The sequence below is a fragment of the Giraffa tippelskirchi genome, chromosome 14, assembly GCF_054371585.1.
Source record: "Giraffa tippelskirchi isolate mGirTip1 chromosome 14, T2T-mGirTip1v1.2.pri, whole genome shotgun sequence".
Lineage (NCBI taxonomy): Eukaryota > Metazoa > Chordata > Mammalia > Artiodactyla > Giraffidae > Giraffa > Giraffa tippelskirchi.
Genome location: NC_137288.1, coordinates 50,497,721 through 50,519,561, shown reverse-complemented (window position 1 = coordinate 50,519,561; position 21,841 = coordinate 50,497,721). Strand labels below are relative to the sequence as shown.

The window sequence follows — 21,841 nt, the reverse complement described above, 5'->3', positions numbered from 1 at the left end:
AGTTGCTCTGAGGGACCTTAGTTCCCTGATCTTAGTTCTGGGATCTTAGTTTCCTGACCAGGGTTCGAACCTGCATCCTCTGCATTGAAAGGTGGATTCTTAACCACTGGGCCACCAGCGAAGTCCCCTCAACCAACAACAATTTATTGAATAACTCGAACACGCCAGGCACAATTCTGGGTACTTTGAATTCAGTCTCGAGCAACAACCAGAACAGAAGATGAAAGGCGTGCCCTGTGAAGTTTACGTTAGAGTGAGAAGAAACAGCAAACAATAAACAGACTTCTTTTCACGTGTTAGAAGGAATAACAGCTATGAAAAAAAAAAATAGAACCAGATGAGCGGGATTGTTGAAGTACTGTTCTTGGATAGATTTCCAGTATAGAAGGAAATAAGCTTTTTTTTTTTTTTAACACATTTAAAAAAATTCAGACCTTCTCTTAAAAGGTTCTAGCTTTGGGATTTGACAAGGCTCTTGGAGGGGTGATGTTCACCGCTGTGTCCTTCTTTTATCCTTTCTGTCTGAACAGCAGTCTGTGTACTTTTCAGCTGTAGTATCTACCATATTGCATTGTAGCTGCTGGTGGTTTTTAATCTCCTGCTAGATCATGAACTATAACAACAAAGGGCATGCTCCTTAAAAAATATCCCTGTAATAATACTGCTAGTAATAATCATAGTTATTATATATCTTACTGAATGCTTATTATGTGCTAAGCATATTATGCCACCCCAATGCAGAAAGTGATATCACGCTTTAGAGAATATATACTTAGATCACAGAAGTATCATGGGTAGAGCTGACACTGAATCAAGTTCTGTTAGCACCAGGCTCTATACCCCTTCCTGGTGCCTAATGCAGTGCCTGGCATTTGGTTACCGTCGAAGAAATACAGAGTGAAATCAAATAAGTGACAGTATTGTGAAACTGACAAATGTGCCTCAGAAATGTGTCTCCAGCTGCCTACAAAATCTATACCCTCTTGTTTTAAATTGTTTCACTTGATGTCCTAGCCGGCCCAGCAGGTGGTTATTTGGAAATTCTTTTTTTTTTTTTAACCTTTAATATTTTTATTTTTTAAATGGAGGATAATTGCTTTACAATGTTGTATTGGTTTCTGTCGCACAACAACACGAATCAGTCATAGCTATACATAATATCCCCTCCCTCTGGAGACTTCCCTTCCACCCCTCACCCCACTCAACCCCCCTAGGTCATCACAGAGCAACCAGCTGGGCTTCCTGTGCTGTACAGAAGCTTCCTAATAGCTGTCTGTTTTATACATGATAGTGTATACATGTCAGCGATACTCTCTCAATTTATCCCACCCGCTCCTTCCCCCACTGTGTCCACATGTCCGTTCTCTACGTCTGTATCGCCATTCCTTGCCTGCAAATGGGTTTATCAGTACCACTTTTATAGATTCCATATATGTCTGTTGATACACGATAGTTGTTTTTCTGTTTCTGACTTCACTCCATATAACAGGCTTCATGAAGTGCCTCTCGTTTTATTTTTCTTGAATTCCTTCCTCTTGTTACCACTCATCTCATTTGCAGAGAATGTAATATGGATAGAATTACTTCTGCTAAAATCCTAACCCTCTAGTCTGAAGGTGAGGCTTTTTCTTCTGCAGTGTCTGTTACGTGAAGGTATCTCCACGGATCCTTTTTCTGAGTTTTGCCCCGATGGTGACTGGTGCCTGCTCGATGGGTTCTTCCAGGATGCAGACATTTCAATGGCACCAGAAACCAAGGGCATCAATACGTTGTGTTTGGCTCACCTTCCGCTTTGGCTCGCCACCTGCCTTTTCCTTGTGAGGGAAATTTGTGTGACAGAGGTGAGTCTTTGCGGAGCCTTCCAAGGGTGTGGCCATCTGTGCTTGTTCGGAAGAAAGTCAATCTTTTCTTTCTAGGAAGGGATCTGTCAGCAGCAGGAGAGACTTTAGCTTCTGCTTTCCATTGAGTGATCTATTTGGAAAGGACATTTAGAACATCCCTCCAAAAGAAAGCAGCATACACACAGGTGACGCCGGCAAGCAGCACAGAATTTAGGGAACACAGTGAATGAAACTGACAGACCTTTGGCAAGGTTCAGATAAGGACTTTAATGGAAAATGGGGGAAAGAAAAGATGTTAGATTATCCTCCTATGAAGTCCCAGCAGGATAGAACTCATTGCCTCTTGGGATTCTTTGTGGTTGAGCCTGATAGAATTAAACACTTCAATCTGTTTAAACAGACACTGATAAATCAACACTGTTGTATCCTCAACTCAAGGGCAGGGTAATTCACGTGGCATATAAACTACTACAAGGCTGCTATAGTTTCTTTTTTACTTTAATTTTTAAAGGAAAAGGCAAGCTGACTATATAAGCACCTCTATCTCAAATAAATAAATAGTGGTTGGAGAAGACTCTTGAGAGTCCCTTGGACTGCAAGGAGATCAATCCTGGGTGTTCATTGGAAGGACTGATGTTGAAGCTGAAACTCCCATACTTTGGCCACCTCATGTGAAGAGTTGACTCATTGAAAAAGACCCTAATGCTGGGTAGGATTGGGGGCAGGAGGAGAAGGGGATGACAGAGGATGAGACGGTTGGATGGCATCACTGACTCGATGGACATGGGTTTGGGTAGACTCCGGGAGTTGGTGATGGACAGAGAGGCCTGGCGTGCTGCGATTCATGGGGTTGCAAAGAGTCGGACATGACTGAGCGACTGAACTGAACTGAACTGAACTGATGGGATGTTTGGCTCATGTAAATCATCAGAAGTTGAAATGAAGATGGATACATGTCAAACTGTAGAAGAGTGAGCACCCTTTATAAAGCTGCTGCTGGCATAACATCAAAGAAAACAAATTCATTTTATAAGTGCAGTGTCTTTGCTCTTTCTTCCCGTGTTTCTATGTAGATTATTTATAACGCTTTTGTTTGGAATTGCTTTATAGTCCTCATTACACGAAATAAATTTGAGTGTTGAACTGAGTAGGGTGTAAACTTAGTGAAAGTTCTAGACAGGTATTAGTAAAGGTAATGTACGAATAGTAATGCATTAAGTTTTTGAAGACAGGAAATATATGGCCAAAGGCTTAACCATTTTTCAATCTACAAGTGACCTACAGGGAGATTGAAATTCATTTTTTCAGTATTAGACATATTCTTAAAATTAACTTGTATACACACATATGGAGTGTGCCTGAGTCAAAACATTTTATTAGAAATTGTATCATTGAAATTGAGTCACCCCATCATACAGTCATGTATTTAAGTATAATGATGGAAGGATAATGAATGTTTTCCAAGATATTTTGTTCAATCTGCCTGGAATTTTTCTCCCTCCATCCTCCCACCTCATTTTCACATGACTGTTTTGTTTTGTTCTCATTAATGCCACTCTTTTCCACCATTTGCCCAGTAGTTCAACCTGTCACCATATTCTCTTCTCAGAAGCCTGGTTGGCATAGAGATTCTTAATAAATATTTGTCAAAGATTGCTTCTTAATAAATATTTATCCAAAGAATGAATGCAAATGACGTTCTCAGTGACTTAAAACTTTTTTATAATAACAAGACGTGTTTGAACCATTATTATTTTCTAAAACAGGTATTTATTTTTATTTATTTGGCTGCACCAGGCCTTAGTTGTGGCATGTGGGGTCTAGTTCCCTAACCAGGGATTGAACGCAGGCCCCCTGCATTGGGAGCATGGAGTCTCAGCCACTGGACCTCCAGGAAGATCCCATTATTTACTTCATATACCCCCCAAATAGAAATTAATAAACAAAATCATGATCGTACAGCATGATTTATTCCCGTGCATGCTGAGTTGCTTCAGTCATGTCTGACTCTGTGACCCTATAATGTAGTTCTCCAGGCTCCTCTGTCCATGGGATTCTCCAGGCAAGAATACTGGAGTGGGTTGCCATGCCTTCCTCCAGGGGATCTTCCCAACCCAGGGATCAAACCCATGTCTTCTATGTCTCCTGCATTGGCAGGTGGGTTCTTTACCACTGGAGCCACCTGGGAAGCCCAAAGGTCCATGAGGGCTGTTATATTTACAGTGGCTAGAACAACGTCTAGTATATTTTCAAAACTCAGATTAACAAATGGATTTGAGAATTTTTGTACATTACTCCATCAGCCTATGTACCCATTTCCTTTTAACCTCTTTCAAAACAAAGTGTTCCTGGTGGAACTTAATTTTAAAAGTTTGGGTTTGGTACCTGAATCTTTTAAGCCATTTGAACTCTTTTTTTGGTTAACAGTTGATTTGAATTAGGTCAAAAAGTTGTTCCCAAAAGGAAATCTAAATTAGGTATAATCAAACTCTGCTAAAATGGCAACTGTTTCTAGAGAGCTTTAATCCATTTCTGGTGCTTTATTACAGATGAATAGATTGAGGTATTCATCTTTATTACAGATGAATAGAGAAGTTAAATGATGTAACCACTGTACATGTAACCAGTCATCCAGCTGGTAAATGTTGAAACCAAAATTAGGAGGTGGCTTCTAATACTCAGTCAGTGTTACTTCCATTGTATAAGGCTGCATGCCACTTTAATTTTCAAATCAGATCTTAGCTGTAAATGTAGGAGAAAAAATATTCTCCATCTAGCTCTGTTAAATTCCCAGAGAGAAATTTAAATCCTCAGGTGACAGAACTCAGGAGCTGCAGAAGAAATTGACACTGTGTCTAGTTAAATAAGTTAGTGTTTAGAAAAGACACATGTGGACATTGATTAAGTGCTTGTGGGCTTGCTTTCAGGAAATAAATTCAGGTAGACTGGACATTGCCTAAGGTAGAAGGCTTGAAGATTTATACAGTTATAAGAATGTTCTCTAGAAAATCCCCAAGAGATGGTTACCTAAGGCATGTGTTTTCAGATTGAAAGAAGATCCTTACAGAGTTTAAGTGACATGTCCAAGGTCACAAAACAGTGAGTGATTCCTTCAGAAGCAGAACCAGAAATCTTAATTTGAGAGAAGTGAATATTGGTTTTCAGTTGTAAAATGCATCGCCTTGAAGGAAATCCTAGGTTTAAGGGGATGCATTTTTAAAAAATTAATTATTTTAATAGGAGGTTAATTACTTTACGATATTATGGTGGTTTTTGCCATACATTGACATGAATCAGCCACTTTAAACATATTTTAGTTGTTAAATATTTATTTATGATATGAAACTTAGCTCAACATATCCCATAAACATGACATCCACTTGCAGGTAGAACCTCATCAATTTCAGTTCAGTTGCTCAGTCATGTCCGACTCTTTGTGACCCCATGAACCGCAGCATGCCAGGCCTTCCTGTCCATCACCAACTCCTGAAGTTTACCCAAACTCATATCCATTGAGTTGGTGATGCCATCCAACCATCTCATCCTCTGTCGTCCCCTTCTCCTCCTGCCCTCAATCTTTCTCAGCATCAGGGTCTTTTCAGATGAGTCAGTTCTTTGCATCAGGTGGCCAAAGTATTGGAGTTTCAGCTTCAACATCAGTCCTTCCAATGAACACCCAGGACTGATCTCCTTTAGGATGGACTGGTTGGATCTCCTTGCAGTCCAAGGGACTCTCAAGAGTCTTCTCCAACACCACAGTTCAAAAGCATCAATTCTTCTGTGCTCAGCTCTCTTCACCATCCAACTCTCACATCCATACATGACTACTGGAAAAACCATAGCCTTGACTAGATGGACCTTTGTTGGTAAAATAATGTCTCTGCTTTTAAATATACTGTCTAGGTTGGTCATAACAGTCCTTCCAAGAAGCAAGCGTCTTAGTTTCATGGCTGCAGTCACCATCTGCAGTGATTTTGGACCTCATCACCAGCCACGACATGCTTCCGGTGCTCTTGGATTCCTACCTTCAGTCCCCATCATCCTTCCTCCACAGTGAGCTACTCTCTGGAGCTTTCCTTGCTGTCATTCTCTCTCTGTTCTTTATTCTTTGACCATTATATGCCTTACTCCTAAAAATCTATTTTTTTAAAATTTTGCTTGCTTTTGTACTTGATGAAAATGACAGCAAAATGTTTGTATTCTTCTGTACCTTGCTTGTTTCATTGAACGGTATGCTTTTGTTGTTGTTAATTCAGATTTTATTAGGTTCATTCCTTGTGTATATATTTTGTTTTGGTTTATTGGCAGAATGACTGGTATATTAAATAAGCAGAACTCAGGGCATAATCTAAAATGTGTAATAATTATTATTTTGTCTCTCATTGTTCCTTTAATATTTAATTATGGAAGTAATCTGTGTCCTCCCTTATATATACTCCAACAAGTCCAACAGGTGTGCTTTGAAGATCCATCCATGCTGATGGACATGGTCAATCTGTTTTCAGTGCTGTGCGAACTCCAGTTACTCATGGTATGTTCATCCATTCTCTTATCTTTGTGTATTTGGTTTGTTTGGTGGTTACTTTTGTTTGTTTGTTTTTGCTCTTACCAGCCAGGCTGCCACAGACGTTCTTAGGCATGTCTGGTGGTAAATGTATGGGAGAAGCTGGCTAGGCAGTGTCCCAACTTTTCAAGATAATATGCAGCTGTTTTGCAAAGTGGCTCTGCCACTTTAAACTCCTACCAGTGGCATCTCAGAGTCCTAGATGTTCTAAATCCTTGCCAACACTTAATGTCACCAACCTTCTTAATTTTAGCTAATCTAGTGTGTGGATATTAGCATTCGAAGGTGACTTTTATTATGATTCAGTATCTAATATATTTCTGTAAGAAATATATGGACCGTATTACAAGGGGATGCCAAAATTAGCCAGAAAGTGAAGAACTAAAGAGCCTCTTGATGAAAGTGAAAGAGGAGAGTGAAAAAGTTGGCTTAAAGCTCAACATTCAGAAAACTAAGATCATGGCATCCGGTCCCGTCACTTCATGGCAAATAAATGGGGAAACAGTGGAAATAGTGGCTGACTTTATTTTGGGGGGCTCCAAAATCACTGCAGATGGTGATTGCAGCCACGAAATTAAAAGATGCTTACTCCTTGGAAGGAAAGTTATGACTAACCTAGACAGCATATTAAAAAGCAGAGACATCACTTTGCCAACAAAGGTCCATCTAGTCAAGGCTGTGGTTTTTCCAGTAGTCATGTATGGATGTGAGAGGTGGACCATAAAGAAAACTGAGCGCCAAAGAATTGATGCTTTTGAACTGCGGTGTCGGAGAAAATGCTTGAGAGTCCCTTGGACTGCAAGGAGATCCAACCAGTCCATCCTAAAGGAGATCAGTCCTGGGTGTTCATTGGAAGGACTGATGTTGAAGCTGAAACTCCAGTGCTTTGGCCACCTGATGCGAAGAACTGACTCATTTGAAAAGACCCTGATGCTGAGAAAGATTGAGGGCAGGAGGAGAAAGGAACGACAGAGGATGAGATGGTTGGATGGCATCACCGACTCAATGGACATGAGTTTGGGTAAACTCTAGAAGTGGGTGATGGGCAGGGAGGCCTGGTGTGCTGTGGTTTATGGGGTTGCAAAGAGTCAGACACGACTGAGCAACTGAACTGAACTGATAAATATTCACTTTAGGCAAAATGATTAAGGAAAACATAGAGCACAGTCACATGAAGAAAGTCTAAAATGTTAGAGGAGAGATGGTTTTTCACACATTTAGAGTGATGGCTGTTGATATATTCAGCAATCACACTTTCATGTTCATTAATGTTTAATGATAATCTTGAATTAATTAAGTGAAGTTCAATTATTTATAGTTATTCATTTTATCCTAGCTGTTTTAGCTCATCCTGGAAGAGAATATAGTAAAGATGGGATTTATATTTACATATATGTGTATACATTACATTTATATATATGTGAGTCATATATGTGAATGACTCAGGGTGAAATCTTATACTGACCTAATTAGGTTACATTGCAAGGTTTACAGAAGGATTAACACTAACTCTTTGGGCTGTTTTGAGATTTTCACAGTTTCAGTTTTTTAACCTTCCTGCATCCTTGGTTGAGAGGTCCCCTGCCTATGCTTCTTATGTGACATCTAATGAACCCAGTGATGTGACGCAGCCTCAGGTTACAGGTGGTTTTCTGCCCCAGGGGGATCTGATGGGGCAGTGCGCGTGCTCGGTCCTGTCCGACTCTATGCTGCCCCATGGACTCTAGCCGGTCAGATTCCTCTGTCCATGGGGTTTCTCAGGCAAGAGTACTGGAGTGGGTTGACATTTCCTCCTCCGGGGAATTTTCCTGACCCAAGGATGGAACCTGAGTTTCCTGTGCCTCCTGCGTCGCAGCTGAATTCTTTACTGCTGAGCCATCGGGTAAGCCCAATGGGGTAACACCCACTTCCTTTTTTAATGGAGTGGTAAGATTTTGGAATCCTTGGTACCCACTGCCACCCTCCACTGATCAAGTAAGAGCGATTTTGCTCTAATAACTTGTGACCAAAGATAGATGCGCAAACTCAGAGGAGTGGAACATCTTTGGTGAAGATCCAGTAAATGCTTGAAGTTAAATGAGATTGAATACATGTCTCCGTCTATGATCACAGATCTGCACAGTGTGTATTCAGCTTTGACAGAAAAGATGGTCTTTGTGTTGTAAAGTATTCAATAATGAGACACTGAGTGTGGACACAGTGGGGTCACTTCAGGCGTTACAGTTGCCTTAACGACTTGGGATGGTCACCCAGCAAGAATCAGAAAGGACAGAGTTAGGAGACCAGATTTATTTTAGGACCCACTGGGAGCTCGGCATTTAACCTGTGACCATCCCAGAGTTTCTAAAGCAGTTGGACTCCAGCAGCAGGTGGTTTTGCTGTCTGAAGTTAGATTGAACAGGTCTAGGCACTCTAGATTCCAACCCACCCCTCCTACTCTCTCTGGGTGGGTCTCACCTGTTGATGGCAGCCAAGGACATAATCTTAATTTTGAGATGTGGAAATTGCCAGAAGCCATCCAGCTGATGAAAGCCTCCAAAAGAATAAGCTCTCTGGATCCTCGATGCCTTTATGGCATCATGAGGCCCCGCAGAAAAGTGAGGGGGATGTGGATTCCCAAACACCTGTTTCATCTATGGAACCAAGTTCCAGAAGTTTCGGAGCTGACAGTTGGAGGACAGCCAAGGGTGTCCCTGGGGGTTCTGTCCTTCGTCAGTTGCATAACTCCCTCCTGACTCCACGGCCAACCTTCATCCAAGGTGGACCTAACCCATCTGTTTGTTGCTCTGTCTTTGCTTCCTCTGCGTGTGGCTTTGCTCCATATGGTTTCGCGAGCCTGGGAAAGCCATCTCTCTGCTCCATTTGGTTAATTAGTCTCCGACTGTGTCTGTGGCTCACCTTGTTCTTACATTTATAAGATTATACAAACTCTAAAAGTTTCCCTTCCTACTTTTCCTGCATCTTCAGGTATAACACCAAATGAACTACAGTTTTCCAAATCCACTACATTAAGGCATTCTGTTTCCTCTAACTCAAAATCTACAATGATAGTTCTATAATCTACAGTAATGTTAATCATCTCATAATCATTTCTCAACAAATGATCTTCATAACAAAATACATTTTGTATACTTCTCATTGAACCTAGTATCTTTCCTTTTTCATTATAATATTATTTCCCTTCTGATCGCTGCTACTCGGTGTTCTGGAAAGTACCCAATCATATTTGATTGGCTTTATGTGATTTCAGCTCTAATTGAAGAGATAATGCATATCAAAGGGGAAAACATAGCAATTTAAAAACACCTAGAAAATTCATGGAAATCTTATTTTGTCTGAGGGAGATGATAGTTTGCTATGTGCGTGATGTGTATTTTTATTTAATTCTTACAGTTAATCATTGATGTAGTAATGTTATTATCCTCATTTTATAGATAAGGAAACTGAGGTATGGAATTGTCCATGGTCACACAGGGAGTAACTCGTGGAACCAGTGGAGAAAGAATGCAAATATGAGATGTCTGACCCTGTTCCAACATTCTTTATCTCTGCTCTCAACTTCTTAATCAATATGATATATATTTCATCGTCTTTAAATCTTTTCTGAACAAGACAGGTCTTTTAAATTTTAAAAAACTTTTAAAATCGAGCTATAGTTGATTTACAGTATTCTTTTAGTGTCAGGTGTATAGCAGAGTGGTTCAGTTTTATATATGTGTGTGTACATGTATATTCTTTTTCACATCCTTTTCCATTAGAGGTTATTACAAGACATTGAGCAGTTCCTTATGCCCTACAGTAGGTCTTTATTGCCTCTCCGTTGTTTATATAGTAGTGTCTACCTGTTAATCTCATACCCCTTATATATCCTTCTCCCACTTTCCCCCTAAAGGCAGGTCTTCTAAATAAATCTGTTACTTGGTCTGAGAAAATGGGTAGAAATAGTATAAGAATTCAAAAGCATAAGTGATCACAGCCAGTATTTATACTTTAAAAGGGACTTTCTGGACTCTTAATGCAAAAGCATGAGCAGGACAGGAGATCCACATGCCTTTCCGAGAAAGCTGGGGGAGAGACTTTGAAGGGGAGGATAGCAGAGTGTAGTCTTCTCCTACAGTGGCCTCAGATCCAGCCATGCTGATGTCCCAGCTGCACTGGGGATGTGGAGGTGGGAGTGAGGGTAGTTGGGGGACCAGACAGGATCAGTGGTTTGTATGCACGTAGCGTGTCAGATGTGTTGTCACTTGACCAACACAACCACGATACAATCACGCTGCTCTATTGAGAACATGGCTCTTATCTGTGCTTCACTGGATTTTGAGTGCTCTTATTTCCTTTTGCTATCATGTTTTCCTGGAAGCAAAATGATCTTATCCATCTTGCAGGAAAAGTGCGGGTCAAGATGGACCATTGGGCAATTGGGTATTAGAGGAAGTCATACAAATTTCTATGAGGTCTGATTTCTGGCTCAAGGACTTTACTATCATGTTAGAGAGAAAAGATCAAATTCACTAGAGAAAAACCCCAAAACAAACTTTAACAACTGACAGTGTTAGTCACTCAGTCATGTCTGACTCTGCTACTCCATGGATTGTAACCTGCCAGGCTCCTGTGTCCATGGGATTTCCCAGGCAAGAATACTGGAGGCGGTTGCCATTTCCTTCTCCAGCGGATCTTCCCGATCCAGGGGTCGAACCCAGGTCTCCTGCATTGCAGGTGGATTCTTTACCGTCTGAGCCACCAGATAGTTATTGGGAAACCCAATAACCTTCAAGCCATTATGAAATAATGGCTTTATGGAAGTAACTCTCCAACCATTATAATATGGAGGTGTTAGGGGGTTTGCAGATGGAGAGGCATAAGGAGTAGAGTGTCCCTTTTGTGTGCCCTGTTGTTTAGATTCCAGGAAGGCAGTGTTCATGTCTGTCCTGGTCCCTGCAATGTCATCAGCACCTGGCATAGTGCCCTTTCTGGAAAGATGTTCATTAAATGTTTGAATGTATGAGTGAAAAGACATTTAGAGCTGAAAAATATAGGCAAATAATTTTCTACATGCCTGAAAGTCACATCCACAGAACTCACTTTGTGTTAGTAAGGCAGGTAATCATCCTGGCTCAGGTTCAATTCTGTTTGCAGGGTTGTGTTAGGTATGTCCTGCCACAGAGGCTGGACCACTGAGCTGGTCCCTGGAAATCAGAACTGATGCCTTCCTTCATCTTAACCTCAGCAGTGGGACCATAAGAGCCTGAGCTCAAATCAGGCCAAAATAAGAGTGCAAGCGTGGTTAGTCCCTGGTGGCCACCTTCAGTACTGGTGGCCAAATATTAAACAGTCAGTTTTACAATTGGATTTCAGGAGTGATGTACAGTACATTATTTTGCTCAAATACAAATGAACGCTTTTTTTTTTTTAACTCTCTTGTGATTTGTGGAGCTATTTTTTTTTAATTAATACTTTTGCTAGTTTTGAAATTGTTTTGAGCTCAAAAAAATTACAGCGACAAAGAAAATGCACATCAACTTTTAGCCCACTGAAGAATATGTAGCTCTGTTTGATTTCCATGGATGCTTGCAAAGAGTCTGGTGTTTACTAGGCATTACATACACGTTGGGATGAATGAGTAGATGGACCTAACTGTATTTTAGGTTTAACAGAAGTTTCTTCCAGTAGAATAAACAATGGCAGTAAATGTCAGATTCGTGCTGCTAATGAAGGCTTCCCTGATGGTAAAGAATCCTCCTGCAATGCGCGAGACCTGGGTTCAATTCCTAGGTTGGGAAGATGCCCTGGAGGAGGGGTGGCAATCCACTCCAGTGTTTTTGCCTGGAAAATCGCTATGGACAGAGAAGCCTGGCAGGCTTCAGTCAGTGGGGTCACAAAGAGTAGGACACGGCTGAGCGACTAAGCACAGCAAGAAAATCTACCAGTGCACTGATTTTGGAAAAGTAAATGAAGAATGAGGTGCAGATTTAGTCATTAACTTCACCATCTCTTGTATTCATACTTTCCTTCCAAAAAGAGGGGGAAAAGATAAAAGCCATCTAAGAAATAAATACTTAAGCCGAACTACTGCTTTTTCTTTTTTCCGATTTGTGATGAATAACTCTGCACTTTCAGATACGCCATGAATTAGATCAGATTCCCACAGAGAACAGTATGCTCAATATTTGGTCACAGTTTGAAGGCATTCCCAGATGGTTTTAAAGAAAAACTAATTTTACAGGAATGCAGGATAAATGACTAATTTTATCCTTGAAATTACAAAGGTCCCTCTATCTTAATGACTGTGATCACTTTGTATTATCCTAATATCAAGTGTGCGTGAATTTAAATTTATATTTTAAAAATTGATAATGCTGAAACTGGGAAGATGGCATAACCACCAGAAACAGAAGAGCTGAATTCTAGCAAGTGTGTATTAATTGTTTATGCTTTCTCTCAACTGGAGAGAAGAGCCTGGGGTCTTGAAATACAGAATGCAGCATGTTATCAGCTCAGTTTTATTTATCTGGAGTCATGGAAAACTATGGATTGGCTAACCTGATGGAAAGGAGGACAGGTTTGCCCTAGGTTTGCTCCCCATCTGCAAGGATCCTACTGTGTATTTTTAGGACTCCTTCAGTCTTCACGGAGAGCCGAGTAAATTCAAGTAGCTTCAAATTCTCTGCCCTCTCCTCCCCCAGGCAGTAATAAGATCTTTTCTGACCACCTCCCAGCGACCTGTTGTCTCTTGCAGTCTGTCAGCTTCCCAGGATGTCTATTCCAGGATGTTGCTCTGGAATTTGTTGTTGTTATGTTGAGAAGTTGTGTCTGACTTTCTGCGACCCCATGGATTGCAGCATGCCAGGTTCCTCTGTCCTCCGCTTTCTCCCAGAGTTTGCTCCAATTCATGTCCGTTGAGTTGGTGATGCTATCTAATCATCTCATCCTCTGTCACCCCTTCTCCTTTTGCCTTCAGCCTTCCCCAGCATTAGGGTCTTTTCTGATTAATCAGCTTTTTGCATCAGGTGGCCAAAGTATTGGAGCTTCAGCTTCAGCTTCAGTCTTTCCAATGAATATGCAGGATTGATTTCCTTTAGGAACGACTGGTTTGATCTTGCAGTCCAAGGGACTCTCAAGAGTCTTCTCCAACACCACCTTTTAAGCATCTTCTGAATCGACAGAATTGAGGCAGCTTTTCCATGATGAGTTTCTGTGTTAGAGACTCATGTAGAAAGCACTGAGTTCTCGCCCAGAAAGACAGGTGTGGATGAGCACGTCTGTCCTGTTTTCTAGCAAATTCTGTTGATAAAATATGAATTTGGAAGATTTTCTCATAGATTATTTGTGATGTGAGCAAAGTTGAGTCATTTTACTACACTTTGTTGTCCAAGACTTAATGTTCCAATCTACAGTAACAATCTAGGAAAACCATTTCCATAGCTTAATGTGCAAGGCCTTGCACTTAGTAGGCAAACAGATAGTCACAGTGAGTTCAGAAAAAACAATTAGCTGCCTAATCACTGTCATAGTTAAATGAATTGTGAACTACTTCTCACCTTAATATTAATGCAGATGTTCTGCCAGTGAACAGGGCATAATTTTCATTATTCATTTTATGAAGAGCTACATAAAGTTCTCTATAAATGCTCTAAGACATTTTTTGATTAATTCTTTTTTCCAGATGAGGAAGCAAATACCCATAGAAGTGAATATTTATTGGTTTTAGAAGAATTGATGGGTCACATTTAATGATAGCAAAAGAGCAATTTCGTGATTTTTTTTTTTTTGGTTTGAGCTATAAAGTATATTCTGTCCTAGTAATATAAAAGAGATCATTCTTTTATGAGTTAGAGATCAATCAAAATAAATCTCAAAAGATGCATTTTGTAGGCAGTGGAATCACTAATCATGATGCTTAATAAGATTAGAAGCTCTTCCAGAAATAATTAAATTTTATAATTTATGTGTATAAGTTTATAGATATAATTTATTCACAGTCTCATTTACCAAGCATGCTTACACATTACTGGCTTTTAAAAATGGCTTGTAGAGTATATTTACAGCTGTAGGCTATTTTTTTTAAATAGTGAATGTTTATTACACTTATGAATAAACATTTTACTTTCATTTATCATATAAATAGATAATGCTATTATTATTTTTACTTATGTGCTCAAATATCTTTCATATTTGGACTTTGTTATATTCAGAAAATATATATTTGTCTTTTCCCCCCAAATTCATTTATATGTATTTCTTTACAGTTTTATTTTTTATCTACCAAAAGATATCAAAGGATAATTTATGGCTAAATTACAGTGAAATACCTGAAAATTTATGGAGGGTTATAAATATATTTTGAAGAAGAGTTAATATGTGTCTGATACATTTAATTCACTTTCAGTTATTTAAAAATATTTAAAAATATTTATTTAAAAATATTATAAGTAAAAATATTAAAAATATTATAAACTCACCAAAGAAAAATTCAAAATTATAAGTAAAATGAATCAATAAAATCCTAGTGGTCCAGTTAATATTTGTGTGATCAACTCATCGAGATTATTTTGGGTGTACCTTTTTATTTACTAAAATATTATTATATGTGTCATCTTATAAACTTTTTGAGGATATTGTGAATCCTTTTACATGTTATAAATGTGGAATTATGTTACAAATTTTGATGGCTTTTTAGATATCATTGAATTCAATATATATACATATACACACAGATAAGTTAAATCCTATTTAAGCCCCTATTTTGAGCATTTTAGGCTATATCCAAGTTTTTTTTCAAATATTAAAAAGACTGTGGTGGGACTTCTTGGCAGTCCAGTGGTTAGTATTTCACACTTCCAATGCAAAGGGCGCAGGTTCAATCCCTAGTCAAGGAGCGAAGATCCCACATGCCTTTTCATTTGCCCTGGGATTTTTTTGTTGTTGAAAACTGGATACCTTGCACAGGTCAACAGAGACTGAAGTAAACAGTTTTTATGCTTAGAAATGGACATGACTTTCCTTTTTTCTAGTCCCTTGGTCATAGGAGTTTGAGTACATGCGGTTAGGGCATGGATTAGGCTTCAAGTCTGTTGTTTGTATCATGAACGTCAGTGAACCATTGACTTCAGATTCCTCTAGTGGTATCTTGTGTTCGGGATCGGGCTGGGTTGTCAGAAGTGTTTTGTTTTCCCTCATTGTCTTCTCCATTCTCAGCTTAAGGTTTCCTCTTCGCTGCACCTCAGGTCAGGTCTCCTTCCACACCTCTATTCCTCACTGAGCAGTGTTTTCTATCGCTTGTTATTTGAGCTCTGGCTTCTTAGATGTGGTAAAGGCCCCACCTGCCAATGCCCAAGACATAAGAGATGCAGGTTCAACCTCTGGGTCAGGAAGATCCCCTAGAGGAGGGCATGGCAACCCACTCCAGTATTCTTCTTGCCTGGGAAATCCCATGGACAGAGGAGCCTGGCGGGCTACAGTCCATAGGGTCACAATGAGTCAGACATGACTGAAGAGACTCAGCACGTACAGAGGGAGTTTAGCATCACTATGAGCAGAGACTGTAACCCTGGGTGTTCAGGGTGTGGTCTCCTGAGATCTCTTGCCCCTTCCCCATCTGTGATTCTGAGCTCCTCCCTCAGGAGTACGTTACTGGTGGTTCTGTTTTCATCTCCTTTCTTCCCGTGGCTGTAGTGGGTTTTCTCCAACATTCAAGACTGCTGGGGTTAGTATCTCTTCTTCCAGAAGATGAGTGCTTTAGTTCTGCAGGAGAGAGAGAGGGAAACCTTCCAGATAGAGTTCTGTGCTCCTCCCTTGGAACTGGCTCTTCCCTTTCCCCAGGTATGCATTACAAGGCATGCTCTGCTTAGACATTTTCTAAGCTTTACTGTGAGCACTTGGTAGGGATTTGTGGAGAAATCAACCTGAAGATGGTTGGACTCCTTTAATTTCTGTGACCGCCGGGGGCTTCTCAGTCTCTCACCACTTCACCCCTAGCCCCCACCCGACTGAAGTCTGCTTCCTGGCATCCAGGTGTATCTCTCATAAATAAACACATTATTTATGTGTTTACATTTTCTGTTCACATTATCTCTCCAGGGACCTCCCTTCCAGAGCTCAGGGAGCATGGGTTTGATTCCTGGTAGGGGAGCCAAGATCCCACATGCCATGTGGAACGGCCAAGAAAATAAATAAAAAAATACAAAGCAAAATAAAATGAGAACACATTATTTCTCCCTGCAGTCAGCTCTCTCTCCTCAGATGTGGGGCCAGTTGTTTGCCTCACAACCTCAGCCCTCCAGTGGGTACAAAACAGTCATGAATTTTCATTGTGTCCAGATTTTCATTGTAAATGTGGGAGCAATCTTTTTTCTTCCTTTCCATAATCCCCAAGTGGCAATTGAAAATTCCCAGAGCTCTTGTTTTCTTAATAAATCATTACACTAAGGCATCATTTACCAAATCTTTTGGTCTCAGGACCCTGTTGCATAAAATTTATTGAAAATCACAAAGATCTTTTGTTTCTGTAGGTTATATAAGTAGATATTTCCTGTATTAGAAATTAAAGCTGGTACTGTTGTTGTGGTTTTCCAGTTGCCAAACCATGTCTGATGCTTTGTGACCCCATGGACTGTAGCCTCCGTCCTCCTTTATCTCCCGGAGTTTGCCCCACTTCATGTCCATTGAGTTGGTGATGCTATCTGATCATCTCATCCTCTGCCACCCCTTCTCCTTTTGCCCTCAATCTTTCTCAACTGATATATGTTTAAATAATTTATTAATTAGTTTAAAAAGAAGAATAATAAGCTCATAATATATTAACATAATTCTTTGGAAAATTAAACACATTTATAGAACAAAATATATTTAGTGATAAATATTTTACTGATTGTTTTTATAATGCTCCACATCTCTTTGTTGTTTGGTTTAAGAGACAGTGCAGTTGAAGTCTTGTCTCTCTTTTCTGCATTCAGTGGGTTACTGTGTGGCATCATAAAATCTCTGGACAATTCTACTGTAAATTTATGAGCAAATGAGAGTGAAACGTAGGAATGGCGTTTTAGTATTATTATGAAAATAGATTTGACTTGGCAGACCCTTTAAACAAAATGGGATTGACCTCCTCCAACGGGAGGAAGTGAAACTGTACCCCTATCTTCTAACCCTCACTCTAATGAATATTTATCACGTCCTGGTGTATTAGAAAGTTCAGTTTTCTTATAATATGCTACACTTTTGAGATCTTAGGGAAGAGAGGACTGTAAAGGCAGACATGGATCTAGTGAGGGACTAAAGTCATGTTTGAACCTAGGTTGACCCATCTCTAAGCCTGGGCTCTTTCTCCGGTGCCCTTCTGTCTTGGGTGGATTGGAAAACAGACACACCTAAGTGCACTCCACAGTTGCCTCCTCTTTCCTATGGCATGTCTCACCTTGTGTAGCTATCAATAATGTTTGAAGATTGTTGAATCTTATATCAAGCTAAGTCATGAGCATTACCTTTGGATACTTAGAATTATATAGGAATATGTGTACCAGGGCTTCCCCAGTGGCTCAGACAGTAAAGAATCTGCCTGCAATGCAGGAGACCCAGGTTTGATCCCTGGGTCGGAAAGATCCCCTGGAGGAGGAAATGGCAACCCACTCCAGGATTGTTGCCTGGAGAATTCCATGGACAGAGGAGCCTGTTGGGGCTACAGTCTATGGTGTTGCAAACAGTTGGACATGACTTAGCGGCTGAACAGTAACAGCATATGTGTACAGGCAATTCATAGATTTCTTACTGTTTCCATTATTAACCAAGCATGTTTAATACTTTTCAAAAGTTAACATTATATGTTGTTCTACAAATAGGCTATGGTAAGATTTGTACTTGAACTAGAAAATGATTGCTTTCAACATATGACTCATTTTTTATGAGTGAAAGGAAGTTGAAGCATAGAATTTGTTATTAATAAAATATACCTATTTTGATATTCTCTTCTAATGTAGCATAACTCAGATTAGCAGCTGGTTAGCCGTCTAACCTTGGAACAGCTCATGTTGGAATTCAGAATTATTGTAAATTATCCATGAAGCTTGCAGGTGTCAGGACCCCTGATGATAAATAGTGAGAGGACAAACATGATGGAGTCTGTGTATATGATGGAGTGTGTGTAAACATATGCTTTGTTCTTTCTTCAAGTCCACTGCATCTTTGTTGAATTTCATGATGTATTAATATGTCACTACACATTTAGGTCCTGAAGCGTAAAATATATTCTAGCCAGAATGCTTGCCAAGATACTAGTGCCAGAATTGGAATGCTGGAATGTGTTTATTGAACAACATAAACATAATGAATACGGTTGCAGGTTTGTATTTTACTGCAAAACCTCAAAGAGATGAAAAGAGAAGGAAAGAGGGAAAGAGAACCGACAAGTTCTGTAAAAACTGAATCAATTCTCAGGCACACACCAATATCATTCATAATGCAAATGTCCAGGATATGAGTAGCCTGCTTTATTGAACTCATTGTGTTAGACTCTTTCCTGAGATTGTTTCTGTGTTTCACAATTACCCTTGAGAGGGGGTTAACACTCCCATTTTACAGATGGAAAAACTGAGGTTCAGAGATGTAGGAGACTTAGCCCCAAACCCAAAGCTTATATTTGATCCTGTATCAACCAAAATGCAAAATATATACATGTCACTCACATTCCACCAAGCTTACTTTTGCAACAATTGAGAAGAAGTAAGCCAAATTTATAGTTGAAATATTAATTCTTGTGCTTAGAAATTTGAGTTGTCAATTCTTTGTTAAAAGGCAATTCAGTGTGCGGAATTATATCCTAAGATTTGACAAATCAGTAACCTGACTTATTGCATACAAGTCTGATTAAAAAAATTTAATTTACTAAGGTTTTTCAGGGAGTATCAGGGCATTTGATTTAAGAACTCTTTGAAAATTATTCATTGACTAAGTATTGTTCCTCTAATATTAACAGCCATTATGTAAACATCATGTCCTTGGCCATCAGGAGGAGGAGGGGTAGGAAATTGTGTTTCAGTGGACCTAGTGTTCAGTGTTGATTTATATAATATCACAAAATCTTGTAGAATGAGCACCATCTTTCCTTTAGAATGAAGAACTATAGATTCAGAAGAAAACCAACTTGTACAAATTGTGCAGCTTGTAATTGGCAGCTTCCAACTGGCAAATTGGAAAATATAAGTTGGCAAAATCATATTCATATGAAAATATCACACATTCATTTGACAATATGAAGATGCTAGCGACCCTCACTGTGCTGAGAGATCGTAGTTTCTATGTTACTTGTTAACAATTTTCGTAACAGAGTAAGCATTTGTCGTAATGACATGGGTTACATATTTAGCATCATGTAAACATAACTCTTCCATGGACTCCAAATTAAAAATAATTAGATAACATTATGTACTTTTTGGGCTTCCCAGGTGGCGTCAGTGGTAAAGAATTCACCTGAGAATGTGGGAGACCTAAGAGATGCAGATTTGATCCCTAGGTCGGTAAGATCCCCTGGAGCAGGAAATGGCGACCCACTCCAATATTCTTGTCCTGGAGAATCCCATAGACAGAGGAGTCTGGCAGGCTACAGTCCATGGGGTCACAAAAAGTTGGACATGACTGAAGCAACTTAGCACACAAGCATGTACTTTTTATGAGTCACACAAAATAAAAAGTTCAAAAGGCCATTCCATCCTCTCTCGGACTAATAGCTTTTTGGGGGTGTGACTTGTGATGGGACCAGTGGATCCTCATGGTTATGTGTCTACTTCCATCCATTCTTTGATGTAGGTGAATGTCTGGTCCAATGTGATGCTACCCAGCATTCTTTGCCTGAGGACTAAATACTTTGCAAGCCTGTGGACTGTGGTGCTGGCTGAGATCCTTTGGAGTTAAAGCACACTCATACTTGGAGTAGGTATCAGTTCAGATTAAGATGAATCACTGCCTTTTCCAGAGTGTCAGGTTTCCAGGGTATTTCAGCTGGCCAGGTGGTCCTCCCAGGAGGTTAGTGGCCTGTGAGGGTATCAGGGTTAGTTTCTGCCGCTGGTAGATTTGACAAGTGGCTAGGGCAGTCAGTGGATCATGAGGATGCTGGCCCTGGGCTCAGTATCCATGTCCACTACTGCAGCTTCTCCATTCATGCACCATCATGCTACCGCTGGGATGGCCAAGGGGGTGCTGGCTGATGTCAGTTGACCACATCATCTATCTGGCCGTTGTATCTGCCTCGTCTGTGATAGATTCTCCCTGGAGGGCTCCAACATAGGTTAACAAGCCCTTCAAGCTCTTCATACTTTGTGTTCACGCCCATGGCCCTTTAAAGATCCTCTCCCCAGACCTTTTTCCTCCCAATCTTTTTTTTTCTTTTTAATTAATTTTTTTATTGAAAGATAATTGCTTTACAGAATTTCGTTGTTTTCTGTCAAACCTCAAAACCTCCCAATCTTTTTTTAAAAATTTTATTGGAGTAGAGTTGATTTACAGTGTTGTGTTAATTTCTGCTGTACAGTAAACTGACTCAGTTATATATTTAATATATTATTATTCCTATTCTTTTCCCTAATGGTTTATCATAGGATGTTGAATATGGTTCCTGGTGCTATACCGTAGGACCTTGCTTCCTCCCAGTCTTCCAGTCATTCTCCTTCCAAACCTCTGACCAGCCAGGCAAGTTGTACAGCATTGCCTGGAATCTTGCATCCTGGGTCCAACAGTCCTTGGCACCTCTGAGTACTCCTCCCTTTTCCCTAGTCTGAATACCTGAGCAAGTGTCTGTAGACGTCTTTGCAGAAGGAAGGACTGGATGAATCATTACCATACATAATTGCCATGATTTCTGAGTCCTTCTTAGGAACCCAGTTTTTCTTTTAGTTGATGGGCTTGGTGTCTAAAAACTGGCTCAGGTCCAGATATTCGGCAAAGGATCATGAATTTTGTTGAGGCAGCCCTTCTCACCTTCCTAATCATCCACTTTTGATTTGTTTTGATCATATTATTAGACACTATCCTTGCTGCTGTCCGTCTATCTTTCCATAAAAATTGCTGAGTTTTATTAACCATCCTTGTTACCCTGAATAGGCCAAAAATTCCTGGCTGCCATTCCAGCTGCCATTCTTGATGATAATCGTGCTCAGCTTTGCTGTCAGGAACATTGCTCTGTAACAGCATCTCCCACGATCAGCCCTGGGCTTGGAGGACAGCACCACCAAACATGTCAGTGTTGTCTGTACCTGTGTAACTGGTACATTTCTTATTGCTTTGGTAAACTGTGTGTCTTCTGGGACCTCATACAGAATGTGGTCACCTGGTAGGTTTTCTGGCCTTCATATATCCTGGAAAACATGCTACCATGTGTCTGTATCTTTTCGTCCTTTCTTCTGCTGTCTGCCGTGGTGTGGACTGTTGCTTTCTCCAAATTTTAAAGAGTCAC

The 21,841-nt window shown here is 40.0% G+C and overlaps 1 protein-coding gene across 1 annotated transcript in view; it reads left to right on the top strand.

The window, feature by feature from the left end:
- The window catches only part of DLGAP1 (DLG associated protein 1), a 762,891-nt gene that overhangs the window by 13,817 nt on the left and 727,233 nt on the right, over positions 1-21,841 (top strand). The gene's annotated exons all lie outside the window — the stretch shown is intronic.